This window comes from Gossypium hirsutum, chromosome D07, assembly GCF_007990345.1.
Source record: "Gossypium hirsutum isolate 1008001.06 chromosome D07, Gossypium_hirsutum_v2.1, whole genome shotgun sequence".
In the NCBI taxonomy this organism is placed as follows: Eukaryota; Viridiplantae; Streptophyta; class Magnoliopsida; order Malvales; family Malvaceae; genus Gossypium; species Gossypium hirsutum.
Genome location: NC_053443.1, coordinates 26,258,811 through 26,266,751, shown reverse-complemented (window position 1 = coordinate 26,266,751; position 7,941 = coordinate 26,258,811).

Sequence of the window (7,941 nt, the reverse complement as noted above, 5' to 3'; positions counted from 1 at the left end):
ATTAAGAGAATTTTTAAAAGGAATTTTTTTGTGAAAATAAAAGGGGTGGGGGGATTTATATAGTAAAAAAAAATTTTACCGTTGGGGGGGTAACGGTCAATTTTTTGACCGTTGGGCACTGTTCACGTGCGCGTCCACATCGCGTCCACGTCAGCGCGACCTTCTACCCCGTCCCCTGACATCGCTCCGACGTGGCGCGATTTCGGGGGAAATGGCCCATTCCGGTAAATAATTAAAAAACCGGCCTATTTCGGTAATTTTATAAAAAAATTGGCTTTTTTTGGTAAATTAGCCCAATAACTCAGCTAGTCTATCGCTCAGTTGATTTCTTCGTCTTTCTCTCTCTTTTTTTTGTGAAAGAAAATAACACAAATACATTAAGCTAAGCCACGATGAGCTATAAAGTCATTAATTTTATTTGCACATAATCCTACTTCCAATTGCTTAGGTACTTCCTCAAAAAGTTGTACTTCAAATGTCCTGTCAGAAGTCATCTTGGTTATGCAATCGGCCACTTGATTCATCTCTCTTGGAACGTGTCTAATACTTCAACGGTCCATATTTTTATTATCTTATTCATCTTCGTCTTTTTTTAAAAATCTATTTGTAAGCCTTTTTTTTTTCTTTTTTTTTTCAATCTCTTAAATTATTGATTTTTTTATATCTGCTTAGGAACGGAAAACAAAAATAAAGATAAAAGAAACAAAACATTAAAGATTTAATTCCTTTTGCCTTTTGGGTTCATGTACATTCCTTATGATGAAATTTGGGTTTTCTCTTCTGTTGAGTTTGCGATGATTGGACTCTTGATTTCCTCATTCTATTTTACATGAAATTTATATAAAAAAGTTATCTTTCTTGTTAATTTAAGTTCATGTTTATTTTTTGGTCTTAGCTAATATGTATGTGATAATAGAATGTCGATAATGACAATGTATAAGAAAGAAAAATAGAACACATAGATTTTATGTAAAAACTTTTTAGGGAAAAAACTATGGGCAGAGGAGAAAAAAATTTATTATGTCGAATCATTTATGAATCCTTAAGAAACAAATAGTGTGGATTGTGGAGGATCGTTCAAGGTTTCGAAGCCCATGGCAATTGAATGAATCACTTCTGTAAGTGATACATGTCATGCATGGTTGAGGGCACTTGCTTTTAGTGTTTCGTGCAACATGAACAAATAGGAGGTGGTCCAAGTACCCTTGCCTTCTTTCTTCTATATATGCTCCTACCTACACATGTTACTTTGCAGATGATCACTGATTTGAGGTTTGGTTAATTCCTATTAAGTCTCTTTATATCATTTTCCTATAGTATGAGTTAAATATAATCAAATAAGTATTTAAAAATAGACAAAATATCTCTACTCTAAAGCATGGTCTGTTGTGTTGCCTGCTTGAAATGGAAACTTGAGATAAATAAATGCTACAGTTTCATTAATTAATAGTTCAATACATTTGAATAGAAAAGATACTCTCACACGCATTACCTTTCTTGAATTTCTTGGTCATATTTCAAAAGAAAATCTCTATCTTGGAGTCAACCTCCCATATGTAAGTTTATTTTTTCCCGAAGGAAATTGTTTTAGTTTTCCCTTTTGAGGGGGTGTGCGTGTAGAGACCCCAATTGATGAAAATATTGAGAAAGAGGAAATGAACGAGGTGACCCATATATCAACTTTTATTGTCTATTTTCACCCATACTTCTGTATGTTCTAAAAGAGATCCTCTTCAACCTATCGAGATACCTGCATTTAATGCTCTAACTACATATACCACCAAAGGCTATACTTCTGCTGCCACTTTCACTTCTTCTATCTCCGATGTCCCAACACTGCAAACGAGTTTTCGGCTATTCGATCGTAGCTGTCTCCCAGTTATTTGCCTTTCTCTGCATGCATGTAATGCTTGTTGCCTTGGTACGGGTTACACATAAAATAATACGCTTGAAAAGAAGCTTCACTTGACTATCAAGTTTGGTTCAAGAAAAAAATTATCATTCATCACTAGCTATAGCCTTTAATATATGTTTTGTTAGTGGCTTGGAGCTATTATTTATTAATTAATTTTCTTGGGGTGTTTGGCTGAGTGATATTAAGAAGGGTTCTGAAAAGAAGTTAGTTGCAGTAGTACAGGCAATATCTACCACGTGGAAAGAAATTCTATCAATAAAAGAAGAAAGCGTCAAGGAATCTCATAGCAGATCATGATAATGTTGATACTCAAAAGTTAGAAGATGATGTTGACGTCAACCACATGTCTGTACTTTCTATTTCTTGGCGTGTGCCTCATGAGAATCGTGGAGGAAAACATCCAGGTTTTAACCTGGATTACTCACCTTCAAAGGCACACCCTCCTCACAACTTAGATCATTATCATCATCATCATCCTAATCCTCTTTCCGAATGTAAAGTCTCAACTCAAGGTCTTACTTCTCAAATCTTCCTCTTTCTAGCATAGCCATAACAAACCTACATATTTTACAATATAAATAACATAGATTGATGCTGTTAGGAATGAATTATACAAGTACGTTCCCTCTAAAATTTACTATACATTGACAGTGGATCATCTATGTGTCTTAGACACGTAGAAATATTTGGTTTCATTAATCTTCTTATACGGTAACTATATAGTATCCTTCTCCATGTTCTTTTTGTAACACTCCACGCCCAACCCATCTGTCAAATCCAAGTATGAAGCGTCACAAATGGAACTATACTTTATTTTACTAGCTTAACTTCTATAAAGTAGACTAATAATAAAACCAATCAAATAATGAAATTTAAAATAATAATTCGTACATCTAAGACCTTAAGCCACTAAATACTTAATTTCTCAAATTTCTATCTCTAATCAAACTTTTTGATTACAATAAAACTCTTAAAATCTTATTAAGGACTATTTGTCCTAAATATCTAGATTCTAGAAAGGTTATCTGGCTTCGTTGTTGTTGATCCTGAGGCTAAGCCTCCAATAGTACCTTCTTACTATGTACATGACTTGAGCAAGTAGTGATCCCCAATCTTTACTACTAGCTTGGTCCTTCCCCTGAGTCCTCGATCAACCTCATAAATCCTGTGAACATATGCCAACCACTTGTAAGTTTGAATTAACTTAGTAAGTTCCTTCGTTGTACCATAAATTAACCCTTACATACGAGGGTAGCAAACATATAATAAACTAAACATAAATTAACTCCCTGATCATTCAAGGTGAATGTTCTTTATTAGAGAGCTGGTGTAACACCCCTATCCCATAACCGTCGCCAGAATAGGTAAGGGGCATTACCAGACTTGTAACTCATGTTAGAACAGTAAAATTTTGAACTTTTTCTTGAATTAAAGATCGTTCGTTTAAATAAGTACTAAGCACAACCAGAGGTAAAATTTAAACTTCACTAAGTAAACATTCAAAAGATGCCATTTTCGCATGGCTTATATACATTAACCAAAAATATTCTTCCGCCACTAGTCTATTCTATACATGCCTTAAGATAATCCAAAACGTAGCAGTACCAAACAATGGATAGTGATAGTGTGACTAGTTGCTGATGATCCCCGAGCCTGTAGCTTCCAAATGAGATCTATAAAACAGAGGAAACAGAGTAAACGGAGTAAGCATTACAATGCTTAGTAAGTTCTAAGCAGTGTCAACAGATAACAATCAAATTATAACATAGTTGTTCGTATATTTTATTTCACTCTTCCTTCGGGCATACCATCCCTTTTCCGAATATGCACATCTCATCATATACAATAGGCAGTTAAACTTTCACATAAAAGTGAGCTCATGTGACATAGATATATCGTATGATTTCACATAACCTCTCACACTGATCCGATGTCACATAATCATAGGAATAGTCTCATAGATTGCTCTCGTATGCATCACATAACTACCTTATGATTTAGTTCAAATCAAGCTCACATATAAACTTAGAGTACATACCTGTTTAACCTTTCGCATTGAATATATTTATAAGCAATTCTTATTACGAAGTCTTATAGCTTTAACCTCTACTCGGATTATCGGTGAGACCTTTAGCTCGGACGAAATCTCCACACGAAGTTATCGGGTATTACCCGGACAAAATCTCCACACGTAGTCATCGGGTCTTACCCGGGCAAAATCTCCACACGTAGTCAACGGGTCTTACCCGGACATACTCTCCACACGTAGTCATCGGGTCTTTAGAGCTCGGATATAGTACGAGCACAAAGCTTACGGACATTAATTAGTGATAATATTCTCGCATAAAGCCTGCGGGGTTTTAACCCGGATATAGTACTGACACAAATGCCCTTCGGGACTTATCACATATATACACTTTCACATTCATCACATCGGCCATTAGGCCTTATCACATATATACACTTTCACATTCATCACATTGGCCATTAGGCCTTATCACATATATACACTTTCACATTCATCACATTGGCCATTAGGCCTTATCACATATATACACTTTCACATTCATCACATCGGCCATTAGGCCTTATCACATATATACACTTTCACATTCATCACATCGGCTATTAGGCCTTATCACATATATACACTTTCACATTCATCACATCGGCCATTAGGCCTTATCACATATATATACACTTTCACATTCATCACATTGGCCATTCGGCCTTATATACAATTTCACATTCATCACATCGGCCATTAGGCCTTATCACATATATATACACTTTCACATTCATTCAAATATACTTCACATACCACATATACTATCATGTACAGACTTGGTCTTGGCCGAATCTACATCCATCACTTTCCAATGAATAATTCAATTTTACGCCATACTATCATTTCATATTCGAATACTCATAAGCTTACAATATCACGATTTAGAATTCAAGTATGGGTTTAATCAATAGCTTATGAGCAACTAAAACAAGTTTTATCCATGTTTACAACAAAATCACATATTCACTACGAGCTGTTTTCCTGAGCAATGGTCACTACATTATTTATAACCGGAGCTACAAAACTCCAAATCACTTACCGTTAATTTTTCCTGAATATAGACTCGTATATATTCCATCCATAAAATTTCCAGAATTTTAGGTTTGGCCAATTAATACCAGATTTTTCTTAAAGTTTCCCCTGTTTCACTGTTTGACTAATCTGACCACTCTTCACTACGAATCAAATTTCTCATTTTACAGAATTCAAAATGTGTTGTATTTGATTTCATTTGAAACTAGACTCATTAAGGAGTCTAAGCATATAAATTTTATCTTATAACCATTTTTGTACAATTTATAATGATTTTCTAAAAACAGAACAGGGGATTTCGGAGTCATTCTGACACCGTCTCACACAACTTTAAATATCTCTTTATAGGAAATTTCTTTGCTCACAAGGTCTCTTTTATAAGAAACTAGACTAATTAAGCCTTGATTACATATTTTATTCAGCCTATAATTCCACACCAACAATTTATAGTGATTTTCTAAAATCACGTTACTGCTGCTGTCCAAAGCAAATTATTACAATTTGCTCTTAAATTTCCAAGTCCAAACACATATGAACTTACCATTTGAGTTTAACACATATCATGGCCACATCATATCTTATTAAATCAACTCATTATGTCCTATTATGATTGAATTTACTCAACGTTTAATCACTTAAAACTTACCTCGGAAGTGGTCGACGATTAGATGTCCACGGCTATTCGTTTACTTTCTCTTTTCCCCTATCCGACTTTGATCCTCTTTGCTCTTAAGCTTAAGTAAAACAATAGATTTGCTTAAGTACTTAACTAATATTATTCACTTAACAATCACATTTGGCAATCACATATCATTTAATCTTTGATTGACCAATTTAACACATACCAAAATCCAATCATACATCTAACCTTTATCTCAATACCAAACCGAGTTATAAGATCATACATTATACTAAGCATATTATTAAACATACCTATTCAATTTAGCTAATTTCATAGCCAATTAATCACCTTACCCCACATTACTCAATGCCGAATATTAACCCAACATCACAAGCATAATCACCATGAAACTTACCTTAATACACATTTTATCCCATTGCCGAACACATATATATATATCATCAAACAAATCAACTAGTTTAGCATTCAAATTCTTCTAACCATTCCTCAATCATTTACTCAATGAACAACAATCCAAGCACATCAAAGCATAGTCGAATGTATCATTCTTCTTAAATTCAAAAATAAATGCATGGGCTAACTTCAAAATCTATTTAACAACTCAACTTTATAAACACATATTCGGCTAGGAAGAAAGATTGATAATTTAACAACCTTAGCTTAACATATAATTTGTTGTGACACATCTTTAAGCATTCTTTTATTCCATCAACTCAATAACTAAACTCATATTCGGCAATGGCCTCCAATATAGTGACCGATTCTTCTCAACTAGCACCTAGTGTACACACATGATCATTTGTTTGATTCAAGCACCTATCCACCAAAAATTCATCCAAATTAACAAGAACAACAACCACATTCTTTGTTATCTACCATGACCGAAACCCATATTCATTCACCAAATATCAAAAATTTATCATCAATTTGACATATAAGGACATAACCAAATGTTTCTTGCAACACAAACTCAAAAATTAACACATGGGTCATGTTATGAGCACCAAAACAAACTCAACTTCACAAAAATTCCAAAAGAATCACATGATATCATACCTTAATTCCCCCCACACAAGATGGCCGAATGCCTTAGGTGTGCTTTCTTCCATTTCTTGGTTAGTTTCGGCTTGAGAGAGGTAGGAGAAGAAGATGAACATTTTTTTTTCTTTTATTTTCTTCCTTCAATTCACGGCAATGAAGGGGGGGGGGGGGAACATGGAGGAGACAATTTTTTTTCATCACTCCTCCCTTTGCATTATTATTTTATTACCCATACTCCTTATTTTATTTTTCCTAACATAAATCACTAACATAACATGTTTATGACATGTTTTGCCCATAACATTTTGTCCTCCTTCCTTGTCATGGCCGGCCACTACTAAATTAAGGGGGAAATTGACATGCAAGTCCACCCTTTTATTACATGCACTAATAGATCCTATAGATTAACCTATCACATTTCAAAAGTGTCACACATAAGTCCTATTAGCTGAATTCACATGCAGTCGACTAAATCGAAGCTTAAAACTTTCACACATTCATATTCACATATTTTAGACAATAAATATCATATTCAAATAATTTGGTGACTCGGTTTAGCGGTCCCAAAACCGCTTTCCGACTAGGGTCACTTTAGGGGTGTCACAACTCTTCCTCCCTTTAGGGATTTTCGTCCCCGAAAATTTCTACCGATGCATAGTTTAGGATAACGTCCTCTTATTGAATTATATCCATATAAACATTAGCTCATCGATAGCAATTGTAATTCATTACTTATTTCGCATCGATCCATAAAATCATTTTCTTATCTTAAAACAAATACATAAACATTTCTACAAGTATGCACATATATCTCATTTTCTTGATTTCATAAGCAATAATCACTTAATTTAATTCACAAATGCATTTCAAACACATATTAAGCACATATTAACATGTATAATTCACATCATCAACCCACATATTTGTAACCCACATTTTCATTCATGTATAAGCTGTAATCTGACCGAAAGTACACATATACTCAAACATCCCAATAAATATCCTTTATAACTCCATCATATCTCACTATTCAACTTAACCTATTTCCAACAGGAAATCAACTTCCACATACATGAACATTGAATTCATTTAGCACATTCAATCACCGTTAACGATACCCGTATACAATCGATTTGGCATCAAGCCTCATATTGTATACCGGCATGGGATTTATTTTAGCACATAACCCATATATCCAAAATTATCAGCATTCATCACAAATTCTTACAGACTTTCAAATGT